General features: G+C 44.8%; 1 protein-coding gene across 4 annotated transcripts in view; it reads left to right on the top strand.

Annotated features, from left to right (window-relative positions):
- The window catches only part of LOC143981701 (beta-1,4-galactosyltransferase 4-like), a 181,186-nt gene that overhangs the window by 86,679 nt on the left and 79,259 nt on the right, over positions 1-15,248 (top strand). The gene's annotated exons all lie outside the window — the stretch shown is intronic.

Genomic DNA, 15,248 nt, shown 5'->3' with positions numbered 1-15,248 from the left:
TGCCAAAACGCGTCAGCCAAATGGACGCGGGACGCTGTGTGCGCTCCACCCGCGTTCCCCTATGCGCGGAACTGATGTATCAAGCTTGACCACACCCAGCGCGTTTCGTCAGCATGTCTGACGTCGCCAGGGATCCCCTGACCCTTCTGCCCACCCCTTGTCTTAGGCCCTAGGCACGTCCATGCATTTGTACAGTGACAAAGAGGGTGGGCTTTAACCACTAGAGCTCTGGAAAGGTTTTACCCCCTTCATGACCAGGGCATTTTTTGCTATTTGGCGCTTCGTTTGCATGGTCATACAGTGCTGTACCCAAACAAAATTTTATATAAGTTATTTCACACAAATAGAGCTTTCTTTTGGGGGTATTTGATCATCGCTTTTATTTTTATTTTTTTTATTATGTTTTGCGATATAAATGAAAAAGAAAACATGTTCTAGTTTCTCCTATAAAACCTATCCAAAAAAAAAAAAAAAAAAAAAAGCTAAAATCACATTTCTTTATACATTTTGGCCAACATGTACCCTGCTACATGTTTTTTAGAAAAAAAAAAAAAACCCCAATAAGTGCTTGGTTTGTGTGAAAGCTATAACGCCTACAAACTGTGTGTGTGTGTGTGTGTGTGTGTGTGTGTATGTATGTATGTATATATATATATATATATATATATATATATATATATATATATATATATATATGTGTATGTATGTGTATATATATATATATATATATATATATATATATATATATTAAAAAAAATATGAAATATACTGGGATTTAATTTAAAAAAAATTTATACTACCAATGGTGGCAATCAGCGACTTATAACAGAACTGCGATCCTGCAACAGTGAATCTGACACTAACTAACTGATGCTGAGGGGAACTGACTATTGCCACTGACATCACCAGTGACCTTTTTATACAGTCATTTAGTGATAATAATATGCACTGTCACTGTACTAATGACAATGGCTGGGAAGGGGTTAACATCTAGGGCAATCAAGGGGTTAAATATGTGCCTAACTAAGTGTATAATAGCTCCCAACTGTCCCTGATTTTTTAAAGACTGTCCATGATTTGGAATAAAGATCCCCCCTGTCCCTCTTTCCTGTCATAGACGGCTCTCTGTCTCTAGTTATGATTGTCAGCTGACAGGATGGACATCCTATCTTGTGACAGCCAGTCACAGTGGTCACGTGATCAGGAGGTCCCCCTCCGCTTCCCAGCCAAGGGATGCTGGGGCTGGGCGGGAAGCGGTTAAAAAGTAAAGTATTTTCTTTCTTTCACCCAATTATACTTGTCTAGGTGGATGCTGCATCTGTCCCCTGACGCATCTATGCTGAGAACCGAGCGATCGAAACACCACTGATCACTCGGTTCTGACAGCTCCATGAGCAGAGAGCTGCAGACTGTTACTCGGCAGCTCTCCGCTCTGCCTCCTCCTTGCTCAATGGAGCGCTGAGCTGTGGAAGGTGTGGGGAGCTGAGAGGCTGAGCCGGGTGTCAGTCCAGGCACCTGGCGGATCCAGACTTTATTGTCGGGATGACGCGGAGCCTGGACAGACTTCTGTGACGTCAGCGGAGAACGGACTTCAGCCCCGTGCTCTGCTGAAAATGGGTGACAGGAGTGCAAAACTAATTGCACTGCTGCGATCCATAGGAAAAGTACAACCAAATGAGCTTTGGCTATACTTCTTCTTTTTAGATTCAGTGTGGGATCGTTTTTAACCCTTTAACATTTAATTTGCGTGCAGTGTTACCTGACGGAGTAGTTGTCAGTCAAACGGTCACAGCGCTGAAACCAAAAAAAATCACCCGGTAATGAAGGGGTATGTACAAGCTGATGGTCAAGTGGTCAACAAGATGCTCTCTCTTTTTATAGCAAGTATTAGAAGAAAAAAAAAAGTACAAAAAGATAGAAAAATTTTAATAAAAGTGAAAAGATCAGTTAGAAACAAACTGTCTAGATTAGTTAGTGCTATTTATACCTAGAATAGAGTTTTCCTATTGGTGCAAGTGCAGCTTGGTCTGTACCTTCCCTTTCCATTACAAGTTGGTCTAATCAATCACAGCAGGGAAATATTTCATATTTATATTCAAAATGTGATTTACATACGTTTAGCCACTTCAGCCCCGGAAAGGATTTCCTGACCAGGCCATTTCTTGCGATACGGCACTGCGTTGCTTTAACAATTGTGCGGTCGTGCGATGTGGTACACAAATAAATAAAATTAATGTCCTTTTTTTTTCCCCCACAAATAGAGCTTTTTTTTTTTTTTTAGTAAAATAAATCACAATAAGCATATATTAATTGTTTTGCGCAAAAGTAGTTAATAACGTCTACGAAATAGGAGATATATTTATGGCATTTTAATTATTTTTTTTTTTTTTAATTTTTTACTGGTAATGGCTATGATCTGCAATTTTTAGCGGGATTGGGACACATTGGACACTTTTGATGTTTATTTAATTTTTTTTTGGGACCATTGACATTAATACAGAGATCAGTGTTATAAATGGCCACTGATTACTGTATAAATGTCACTGGCAGGCAGGGGTCTTGCTAGGTCTACAAAAGATCTGGGGCTAGAGCCCATAGCATAGCAGCGTAGTAAAGAAAGTCATACACTTGGGCGGGCATACACGTGTGTGTATATAAAGTAATACGTGTGTGTGTGTGTGTGTGTGTGTGTGTGTATCTCCAGAGAGCCCCCCCTTTAATCGGGGTCCCCAGAGAGCCTCACCCTTAAATCGGAGTCCCCAGAGAGCCTTGCCCCCCCTTAAAGCGGGAGTCCACCGGGACTCCGCGTTTTTTTTTTTTTTTTTTTAAAAGCCAGCAGCTACAAATACTGCAGCTGCTGACTTTTAAATAGTGACACTTACCTGTCCAGCGCGCCCGCGATGTCGGCACCCGAAGCCGATCGCTCGCTCGGCTGCCGGGTCCCGCCGCCATCTTGGGTATGGGAATCAGGAAATGGAGCCTTTCGGCTTCATTTCCCGGTTCCCTACTGCGCATGCGCGAGCCGCGCGGCGCAATCCGGACGGTCCCCGCTGCCTCTGGGAGCTGTGTGTTTCCCAGCAGGCAGCGGGGCACTTGCTGAAGGGGGCGGGGCATTGCGGAACGGGGGCGTAACCTACGCTCGTTCCGCAGACAGCTAGCCCGGAAGTGGGTGCAGTTACCTGGATTATCCAGGTAACTGCACCCCCCTCCCCCCTGAAAGGTGCCGATTGTGGCGCCGGAGGGGGGGAGGGATCAGATGAGCGGAGGTCCATTTTAGGGTGGACCTCCGCTTTAAATCAGGGTCCCCAGAGAGCCCCCCACTTACATCAGGGTCCCCTGAGAGACTCCCCTCCCCTTAGGGACCCCTGCAGAGACTCTGGGCTATGGGCCCCAGAGTTGGGGCTATAGCCCCAAAAGCTAGCAACGACACTGCTGGCAGGGAAGGGGTTAACACTAGGGGTTGATCAAGGGGTTAACTGTGTTCCCTGGGAGGTCTTTCTAACTGGGGGGGGGACTGACTGGGAGTACAGACATACCTCCCAACATTTTGAGATTGGAATGAGGGACACCTACTAACAAACGCATGTAGGCATAGGACATGCCCCCTGCCACACCCCTTTAAATGAGAATAACCCCCCCCCCCACAATTTTTTTTACCACTACTTTTCCTTTTATATTGGCTTTTAAAATTTATAAATGCAGCAATTTAGAAATCGGATGAAAGGTTTAGCGTTTCATCATCCGGACGTCAACTGGAGCGCCAGTTGACGTCTGAATGACGAAACGCGTAGGGAGAAGTTACGAACGTCTTTGCGTCACTTCCGGTCAGGGCCGAGAATAGGATTCTGACGGCATCAATCTGTTTTATGTCATGCTTTAAACGTTTGTATTAAATGTTGAGTATATCTCCTGTTTTTTAATAAAATAAAATTACTTTTAAATACGGATTTATACTATGGGCATCCCTTCTCTTCCTCATATGGTGAACGATTGAAACACCGTTAATATAACGCCACTAAAGCACGGATCAAGGATTCTAAAGATTGCTACACAGTGGCACATACTGTGACTGCGCAGTACCCCTGGGGTGGGGGGGGGGGGTTGAGGCAATTCGGTGAGTGCATTTGTAATAGGAGCACGGATAAGAATCGCCAACACCAGCTGTCACTTCAATGAGAAGATTCTTAGAAAAAACATAAACATAATTTTTTCAGCAAGCGCTGGACACTTTTTATTTATTTTATTTTTTTGAGCACGAGTCACTTTGTTTTTTTGCACATTCAGAGATTGTAATTGGTTAATTTTGTCATATTTAATTCATTTATTTATTTTATGTCATAAAGCCATTAGTAATTGTATTTACAGGGCATCTAACCCCCTCTGGGTTCAATAACTTTGTAGGTCGTCAGACATTATCAGTTGGGAACATCACTTTTGTGAATGTACCTGCCAGAGGGCACAACACATTAAAATAACATTTCTTATAGGTCCATATATTTGAACTCACAATAATTGCACTTATTTAAGACGCATTTAACTTTAGCACTATATTTTTTCAGAGGGTGTAATTCACTTATAGAATTTTGGCAGCAGTGATATTGAATATCGCACTCAGCAGGAAGTTTTTTTTTTTACTATTCCCTGTGGTTACACATTAGTGTGCACTCATACTCCACACTGGCTGAGGGTATAACGCACTACATTTTGATCATAAGGTTTTAGCTATACACTTCCCTTTTTGGTTTCTCACCAGTAATCTGCTGGGTTTTACATGATGGGCAATCATACTGATTCAGCGATGCGTTGTGCAGAGGGTGTAACACATTAGCACTTTTCTACTATAGCTGCCATGCTTCCTACATCTCTCGTTTTTTCATCGCCCTGGTTTAACCACTTGCTTACCGGGCACTTAAAACCCCCCCTCCTGTCCAGACCAATTTTCAGCTTTCATCGCTGACGCACTTTGAATGACAATTGCGCGGTCATACAACACTGTACCCAAATTAAATTTTTATCATTTTTTCCCCACAAATAGAGCTTTATTTTGCTGGTATTTGATCACCTCTGCGGTTTTTATTTTTTGTTCCAAAAATTGAAAGACTGAATTTTTATTTTATTTTTTGTCATAAAATTTTGCAAACAGGTAATTTTTGCTCCTTCATTGATGTACGCTGATGAGGGGGCAGTGATGGGCACCGATAGGTGGCACTGATGGGCACTGATGGGTGGCAGTGATGGGCACTGGGTGGCAATAATGGGCACTGATTGCTTACACTGATAGGTGGCACTGATTGCCATCACTGGTGAGCATTGATAGGTGGCACTTGTGGGCATTGATAGGTGGCACTTGTGAGCATTGATAGGGGACACTTGTGGGCATTGGGCTGCAGTGCTTTTCAATGTATTCTGACGGTAGGAGAGTCCCACTGTCAGAATACAATGACTCATTAGGGAGGCTGGCATAAAGCTTGTGGGCATTGATAGGTGGCACTGGTGGGCACTGTGGGCACTGGCAGGTGGCAATAACAGGTGGCACTGGTAGGCTATACTGATTGGCACAGATTAGGTGCCTGTGATCCTTCCTTCCGGAACTGATGTCCCTTTTAACAGAATCCGGTGATCGTTTTTTTTTTCTGCTCACGCTGTCAGCGCGAGGAGAAAAAAAAAGCCATTACCGAGCTTTTGCTTACATCATGTGATCAGCTGTCATTGGCTGAAAGCTGATCACATGGTAAGGGGCCAGGATCGGGTGATCGCAGCACGCTCCCCGCATGCCCTGCAGGGAGCGTGCATGGGGGAGGACGTTCTATGACGGCCTCCCGGAAATTGAGGTCCGCGCTTAAGCCGTCATTCGGCTATGGTCCGGACCGCAAGTGGTTAATGTTGTTAGATTAGTTTTACTCGTAAAGCCCTTTCTTTGCATTGCACCGTGCAGAGGGTGCAACACATTTGGGGGTTAACGAAAGGCAAATCTACTTTGCAATGCAAGTGCACTTGGATTTACAGCGACTGCACCTCCGAGGGGGACATGCAAGGAAAATTAAAAAAGAGCATTTTAGCTTGCACATGATTGGATGATAAAATCAGCAGAGCTTCCCCTCATTTCAGATCTACAGCTTAGATTTAAAGCGGCTGCACTTTCAAGTGCACTTGCAGTGCAAAGTGGATTTGCCTTTCGTAAATAACCCCCATTGAATAGTAATATAGAAATCCTAAGGTGTTGCACCTTGTAGAGGGTGTATACACTGAACATAAGTATGTTTCTTGTTTCGTCTGAGTGTTGCACTCTGCAGAGGGTGCAGTACAGAAGTACTACCCTATTGGGTTTAAAAGTAGAACACCTAAGTGTTTTCTAATTGGAACAGCGCCATACCTACACCCCCTTTTAAATCTATTCTCGGTGTACGTCACCCATGTGACGGTGTATGTGTAGGGGCAGCAGTTCATTCTAACGTTTTATTTGCTTGTACTCTTTCCTTTTGCGCGGATTTACCCATAAAACATTTTTTCAAAGCGGAAAAGTAACCTTGTCTGATGATAATAAATCTTGTCTATATGTAGCGGTGTAATAATATATAAGAGCTTATATTTTGTTTGCATTGCACCAAGAGTGCAAACGGACACCACCGCCATATATTAAAGTGGGAGTCCGCCGGGAGTCCACGTTTTTTTTTTTTTTTTTTTTTTTTTTTTTTTAAAAGCCAGCAGCTACAAATACTGCAGCTGCTGACTTTTAAAATAGTGACACTTACCCGCCCAGCGCGCCCGCGATGTCGGCACCCGAAGCCGATCTCTCGATCGTCTCTCGGGTGCTGCCGCCGCCATCTTGGGTATGGGAATCAGGAAGTGGAGCCTTTCGGCTTCATTTCCCGGTTCCCTACTGCGCATACGCGAGTCGCACTGCGCAATAAGGATGGACTCGCTGCCTCTGGGATCTGTGTGTTTCCCAGCAGGCAGCGGGGGACTTTCGGAAAGGGGCGTAACATACGCCCCTTTCCGCAGAGAGCTATCCCGGAAGTGGGTGCAGATACCTGTACTGTACAGGTACCTGCACCCCCCTCCCCCCTGAAAGGTGCCAATTGTGGCGCCGGAGGGGGGGAGGGTTCCGATGAGCGGAAAGTCCACTTTAGGGTGGACCTCCGCTTTAACTACTCTTAGCCCAGGTTCACACTGAGCTGCGGGGGAACGAAGACGTGGAAGTTCAGCTGAAGGATTTCACTCCCTCGTGTCAGTCCTGATTTCCGGCCGTGATTTCAGGAGACGTCTGCACAGGTGTCAATGTAAATCGCAGCCAGAAATTGCAAAAAGTAGCACAAAAAAAACGTTTTGAAATCGGTGCGGTGCTGCAAATGCAGCGTCGCACCGATTAGGACGGTACCATTGCTGCCGATTTGACATGTCAAATCGTACCAATGTGAACCAGGGCTTAAATAAATTTAAGCTGGTGGCACTCGGGGGCCGGTGCTACCACTAGGCAAACTAGGCAGCTGCCTAGGGCACACGGCCACTGGTGTTCCTTCTCTCTGTATCAAGCAACTAAGTCTCAGCATCAGCAGGCAGCCATCGCTCTGTTTGCACATAGTGTCAGAGGCATAGCGGCGGCGGAGGACTGTGTTTGTGTGCAACTCCAGAATGAATGGAAGCAAGGCAACATTCATTGATGGGCGCTGGTGAGGCTGCATTTGATGGGCGCTGGTGAGGCTCCATTTGATGGGCGCTGGTGAGGCTCCATTTGATGGGCGCTGGTGAGGCTCCATTTGATGGGCGCTGGTGAGGCTCCATTTGATGGGCGCTGGTGAGGCTCCTTTTGATGGGCGCTGGTGAGGGTCCTTTTGATGGACGCTGGTGAGGCTCCTTTTGATGGGCGCTGGTGAGGCTCCATTTGATGGTGGCTGGTGAGGCTCCATTTGATGGTGGCTGGTGAGGCTGCATTTGATGGTGGCTGGTGAGGCTGCATTTGATGGTGGCTGGTGAGGCTGCATTTGATGGTGGCTGGTGAGGCTGCATTTGATGGTGGCTGGTGAGGCTGCATTTGATGGTGGCTGGTGAGGCTGCATTTGATGGTGGCTGGTGAGGCTGCATTTGATGGGGGCTGGTGAGGCTGCATTTGATGGGAGCTTCATTCAAAAGATGGGGTTTACATGGGCAGGGAAAAGGGGGCGGGATCAGGGTTGGAGCCAAGGGGAGTGGCAAAATGAGGTTTCACCTAGGATGTCAAAAATCCTTGCATCAGTCCTGGTGGCATTGTTTGCTCGGGGAAAAAACTGACAGGCTGGTTTGTACAGAAGTTGATCGGTAGATAGACTTCTGTACAACCAGCCTGCCCATGCATGGATCTAAATTTTACCCAGTCCCTGCTGAACCGACCAAATTTTCGATGCATGTGTGCCTTACTCCATCCATTCACCTAATCCATCTTGTTTCCTCTTTTTTTCCTTCTTCCTCCTTCCACCTACACCCCTCATTCATCCTTTTCTCATCTTCCCCTCACTTTATCCCCCTTGGGTTTCTTATCCCTGTTTCCCTGTTCAAATATTCTATTACAGTAAAACCTTGGTTTGAGAGTAACTTGGTTTGAGTGTTTTGCAAGACAAACATTTTTAATACATTTTGACTTGATATACAAGTAGCGTCATGTCACAACTGAGTATAAAAGAGAAGAGAGGCGCCTCTAAGTGTAGCAATATGGTTAAATTTAATGAAGGTACAACATTTAGCAACATATTTCTACACTTAGCGGCGCCTCTCTTCTCTTTTATACTCTGGAGCTCCTGCTGGATTTTGCTTCTAATCCCCTTGTGGAGGCTTCCATTTGTGGATGGACATTTTATGGTTACACAACCTGGTCACATTGCTAGAATCTTTTAATATGGACTATAAACTGAAGGACTTGATGAATATATGGTTGTGGAACGAATCAATCGAATTTCCATGAATTGTTATGGGGAAATTCGCTTTGATATACAAGTGCTTTGGATTACAAGCATGTTTCCGGAACGAATTATGCTCGCAATCCAAGGTTTTACTGTATACTAGACCGGCTTTTCTCAACCATTTTACCCCTGAGGAACCCTTGAAATTATTTTCAGGTTCTCGGGAACCCATGCTAAAAAGGATTCTACCAACAGCTAATGTGGTAGATTAGGATAATCGAGAAAGTTTTAACTATAAGAATAAGCAGTGTGGAGTACCTGCATATTTGACACCCAGGGCAGTTAATTTTGTTGCCAACCCCCTACAACAGGAGCCGGCAACCCGCGGGCTGTACCTGGCCAGCCACCGTTTAATGTTTGTTTAATGTCCGGCCCTTCGGTGCCTGTGATGGACACATAGTTGCATACATAGTTACATTGCCAGTACCAGCCACCAGCCAGTCAATATGAAAAGTTGACCTCAGCAGTTCCTGCCCTCATCCAGACCTGTGATGCCAATCTCTGATCTGCTGTACACCTGTGTAAGGTGTGAGAGTTCTACCTACACAGTGTTTTTGTGGGTGGGGAGGGGTGCAGGGGGCAGAGTACACTACAGTGGGGGGGGGGAGGGGAGTGCAGGGGACAGAGGACACTGCCTGGGTGGGGGGGTACAGCACACTTGCCATTGGGGGAGGAGGGCAGAGGACACTATGGGAGTAAGGTGAAGGTGAACACTGCGACAGGGACCCCATCACCCCTGGCGACAGGGACCCCATCACCCCTGGCGACAGGGACCCCATCACCCCTGGCGACAGGGACCCCATCACCCCTAAAAGCAGGGACCCCATTTTCCCTAAAGGACAGGAACCCCATTTTCCGTAAGGACAGGAACCCCATCTCCAGACCATGCCAGCTGGCGTCAGCCACTCTTGGGTGCCAGGATGGGGGTGGGGCAGTAAAATCGGAATCCCCAACCACATGCTTCCTGAGCCACATGCTCCCTCAGGGTGAACTGGTTTAGTATTAGTGAGGTACTGTTATTACGGTACTATGTTATCTTCATTTATTAGCATTATCTTCATTTATTAGCAGGTGCATGCGGCCCTCCACACATTCACATACATTGTATCTGGCCCTTAAGTGGAAAAAGGTTGCCGACCACAAAATAATTTTCAGTAATATTCTTGAAATGAATAATGGCAGCAGAAAAGAAAGTTAGATGATAAAAATGTTGGTGTTCTCTAACATTAGTTATCATTGTAGAAGTGACCCCTTACATTCATGGTTGGTGGATAATTGCCCCCTTGTATTGATGGTCAGTGTAGGTAGGAGATCAGTTCACCAGCTCTCTGCTCATGGAACCCCTAGCAATGTCAGGTTATGTTTTCTTTGCTTCTCAACTTAATGGAAACCGACACCACCATCACTTTAGTCAGTGGTTAACTACTGTGAAATAATAAAAGCAATGGGAGATCTTAATGCAACCCTTTCATGGGTATGGGTATGGGAAGATAAGGCTCTACTGGCAAAAAATTCTATGCATGCTCAACAATATAGAACTCTCTTGACCTGGAAAATGAATTGGTTCTAAAGCCAGCTGTGATACAACACCATGCGTTGATCCTTCCTACATCTATGACCATGAGGATCCTTCCCTTCCCCAGTCCATCGCTTTTATTAATTCTCCCTCCACCCACATCCACCATTCATCTTTTCGTTACTGGTTACGCACTTCTCCACCTTGGGTTTTTATTCATGATTTTCTGTCTGAATATCCTATAATTCTACACCAGGGGTTTCCAAACGTTCTAAACAAAGGGCCAGTTTAATGTACTTTAGGGGGGCTAAACTGTGGCCATTGGGAGTAGAAATTATGTTGGCCAATTGTGTTGGCCATAGTGGGAGAAAGCAATGCATCTTTGGTATCAGTGAGAGGAATAGCTCCCCATTGTTGGTGTCAGTGGGATGAATAGCGCCTCATTGTTGGTGTCGGTGGGGTGAATAGTGCCCCATTATTGGTGTCATTGGGAGAAATAGTGCCCCAACATTGGTATCAATGGGAAGAATAGTGTCCCATCATTGGTATCATTGGGCGGAATAGTGTCTCATCATTGGTATCATTGGGCGGAATAGTGTCTCATCATTGGTATCATTGGGCGGAATAGTGTCTCATCATTGGTATCATTGGGCGGAATAGTGTCTCATCATTGGTATCAGTAGGAGGATTAGTGAAATTATATCAGTGGAAGAAATACCACCCCATTATTGGTACCAAGTTTGAGGAATAGTGAGAATTATGCCCCATTGTTGGTGTCAGTTTGAGGAATACTGTCTTATATCAGTGGGAGGAAAATTGCCCCAAGATAAAGGCAAGCAAAGGGCAGCGGTTTGGTGACCACTCTACTAGACCAACCTTTCTCAACCTTATATCCCTGTTGAACCCTAAAATAATTTTCAGGTTTTTGGTGAACCCCAGCTAAAAGGGATTCTACCTACAGGTCATGTACATTAGTGTGATCAACAAGTTGGAGAATATTTTAAAACTCCAAAAAATGATTGTGCAATACCTAGTGTATTTGACACCCAGGGCAGTTCATTTCTTTTACCGACCCCCCTCCAAAATTATTTTCAGTAATATTCTTGAAACAAATGAAAAAGACACTAAAAATTCTGTCCTCTAACATTAATAGTTTGTGTAGAACTGAACCCTTACATTGGGGACTAGTGGAAAACAAACCCCTTGTATTGATGGTCAATGTAGGTGGGAGATCAATTCATCATTGCTTTCTGCTCAAGGAACCCCTAGCAATATCAGAGTATGTTTTTTGTTTGCATCCCAATCAAACGGAAACGGATAACCCCATCACTTAGTCAATGGTTAACTACTGTACAATAAGACATGGAAGATCTTTCTGTAATCTTTCCTTGAGGATGGGTTCAGGAAGACATGGCTCTACTGGCAACATTTTGCATATGCCCAAGAATAAGTCTTGACCTGAAAAATGAATTGGCTCTAAAGTTGGCCATACAGAGATTGAAATGTGGCTGATTCAGCAGGAACCAGTGAAATTTTAATCCCTGTTTGGCCATCCCCGTTCATGAAAAGTCGACCTATCAATCAACTTTTCATGAACGGGCTTGTTGGAAAATTTCCGCTCAATCAGCGCATGCAGCCAATGGCCTGCAGTGCTGTTCAATGTATTCTGATGGTAGGGGAGTCCCACTGTCAGAATACAATGACTCAGCATGGAGGCTGGCATAAAGCCAGCCGTAATACACCACCATGCCACACCTGTGACCACGAGGATCCTTTCCCTCCCCCCCCCACGTGCTTCTCCCCATGATCTCCTCTTTCCTTCTTACTCCACCTACCCATTCCCCCCCATTCCCTCAATTCATCCCTTTCTCACCACCTACCCATATTTTCCCCTTGGGTTTCTTATTCTTGTTTCTCTGTCTGAATATCCTATTATACCAGGCCTGCCTTTCTCAACCCTTTTACCCCAGAAGAACCCTCAAAAGATTTTTTTCAGTTCTTGGGGAACCCATGGTGCAAAGGATTTTACTTACAACTCGTGGCACATTAGCATAATCAAGAAAGTTGTAAATAAAAGAGTAAGTTATGTGGAGTGCCTAGCGCAGTCATTCTCAACTAGGGTTCCTCCAGAGGTTGCTAGGGGTTCCTTAAATGATGAGCAACCTCTGCCTCTTAGATGAGTAACCACCTGTAATTCTTCCCAACAACCGCAAATGTAAGGGGCATTCTTGCGACTGACCTTCATACTAATGTACTATGAGCTGTAGATATAGAATTATTATCAGGGGTTCCCCCGAACCCTAAAACTTATTTCAAGGGTTCATCCAGGATACAAAGGTTGAGAAAGGCTGACCTAGCATATTTGATACCAAGTTTGCGATGTCCTCCACAATTTGTGGTTAATGGTGAAGTTATTGCTGGTTAGTGGAAAATTGCCCCCTTGCATTGATGGTCAGTGTAGGTAGGAGATCAGGTCACCATTGCTCACTGCTTAGGAAACCCCTAGCATCCTCAGTGGGAACCCTGGTGTTCCACATAATGCAGGTTTAGAAACATTGTACTAGACACTCATTACATGAAACTCTCCTTTGGCACATTTGGCACATGTGCAAACCACACAGTATTGTGTCTCTATTCTTCCAATGTCGCACTAAATAAAGTTGGCATGGACACACAAACCACACAGGATATGGTTAGCTTGTTCAACACTTTACTGAATGTCAACTTTTTGTTCTATGCAACTACAGTATAGTACATTCTTCTTCTTTGGTGGAACGGCTTGGGAAGAGCAATGTCTCGTTTTTGCTTTTATAAACTGAAATACCTTTTACTTGTCAACTATCTCTCACCCACCTGTAATAAATTGGTGGTGCAAAGGTTTGTCAGTATTATAGCTGGCTGTATGTGAACAAGCATGGTTGTTGACCTTGGCCCTGTATCATCTGTCTGGCATGTGACAATAAGGATTTCTGTCAAGCAATCTTCTCGTTCCAGTGTGCGGCCACTTTTTTTCTTCTACACATTATAGCTGGCTTATTGGATGGATTGAAGACTATTGAGAGAAATGCAAATAGTTCTCTGTGGAGTATTTATTAACTTGAAGGCGGACTGACCATTCGGCCACTCGGGCACTGCCCGAGGGCCCCATGCCATCAAGGTGCCCCATCAGGGTTGCCAGCCTCAATAAAACCAGGGACAGTATGTAACAAATCTGTGTTTTTTTTTTTTTTAAATCCCAAGATTATATAGCTTCCCCACCTCTCCAGTACCTTTTCAGTGTGTGTATATGTGTATATTGTATGTCTGTGTGTGTATACTGTATGTGTGTGTGTGTGTATACTGTGTGGCCATAATCTATTACCGGGGAGCCCCATAATCTCCTATTGCCTGGGGGCCCCATAATCTCCTATTGCCCGGGGGCCCCATGAGTTGTTAGTCCACCCCTACTTGTATCTCTGTTCAATTCAATTGGATATTTTTTATCTGGCTGGAATTCTGGTAAGAAGTAATTGGGTCAGACATGAGTCCCAAATAATCCTTTCATGGTCTCCAGCACCTGTAAATAGGGATGAGCCAGCTGTTTTAGTTGAACGTAAATTTGATTTGAACATCGGGTGTTTGTTTGTTCTAAAATGAACTGAACATATGGGGCATTCGCGGGAAATTTTGAGCACCGCAGAACACCCCATAATTGACTTGATTGATGATTGGTCAAAGCATGCACCTGACCTGCATGCTTTGGCCAATCACAGCTCGCTCTGCTAAGAGAGCCATAATTGGCCAAAGGCAGGCTAAGAGGAACTAAGTGCACGCCACACACTAATGCCCTGTACACACGGTTGGACATTCCGAAAACAAAATCCATCTGAATTTTTTTCCGACGGATTTTGCCCCAAACTTGTCTTGCATACACACGGTCGCAAAAAGTTGTTGGAAAATCTGATCGTTCAGAATGTGGTGACGTAGAACATGTATGACGGGACTTTAAAGAGGGCAGTAGCCAATAGCTTTCGTCATTTTATTCTGAGCATGCGTGGCACTTTGTCCACGGGAATTATCTACACATGATCAGAATTTACACGATCGGATCATGTTGTCGGAAAATTTTAGATCCTGCACTCAAACTGTGTGTCGGAAATTCCGATGGAAAAAGTCAGATGGAGCCCACACACGATCGGATTTTCTGACAACATGATCCGAACACACATTTTCCGTTGAAAAATCCGACTGTGTGTATGGGGCATAAGGCTGCTTAAATAGCAGCTCTGTGTAGTGTTTTTGGCGTGGACAGAGAGCTTGAGTTAAAATAAGCAAGTAAGTTATTCAGTTAGTGACCGTGTATTTGATATTTATATATACAGTCAGTCTAGTGTGTGTGTATATGTAATATGTGTGTGTGTGTGTATGTGTATATATTGTAAGGGATCTTCCCGGGGTAGGGTGTGTTTGGACACAGTTCACAGCAGACTTGGAATATATGAAGCAGATCTTGGCGTTTATTCGTGGTACAAACAGTCCAGCAAACAAAACATACAGCAACACCGTGCTTTCTAAGTACAACAAAATAAACAAAAGACCTAGCCCGGCTGGGCGCTTACTAACAGGTTCTTCTCACCTATCTGACATTTATAAAGACAGCGTCTTTTCGTCTGGATATCGCAGGGTGGGTTTTAGCTCCAGCAGTGTCTGTGCTTGCAGCTTCCTTCAACACACAGATTGTTCATTCCCTGGCTGGGAGCAACCACCTGCAGGCCTTGCAGAGCCTTTACCTTCCCAGGCTAATTAGGATCAAAGCTCAC

The sequence above is a fragment of the Lithobates pipiens genome, unplaced genomic scaffold (assembly GCF_037356315.1).
Source record: "Lithobates pipiens isolate NorthernLeopardFrog02 unplaced genomic scaffold, aLitPip1_a1.2 Scaffold_16, whole genome shotgun sequence".
NCBI classification, from domain to species: Eukaryota; Metazoa; Chordata; class Amphibia; order Anura; family Ranidae; genus Lithobates; species Lithobates pipiens.
This window is presented reverse-complemented; position numbering and strand designations above follow the sequence as displayed.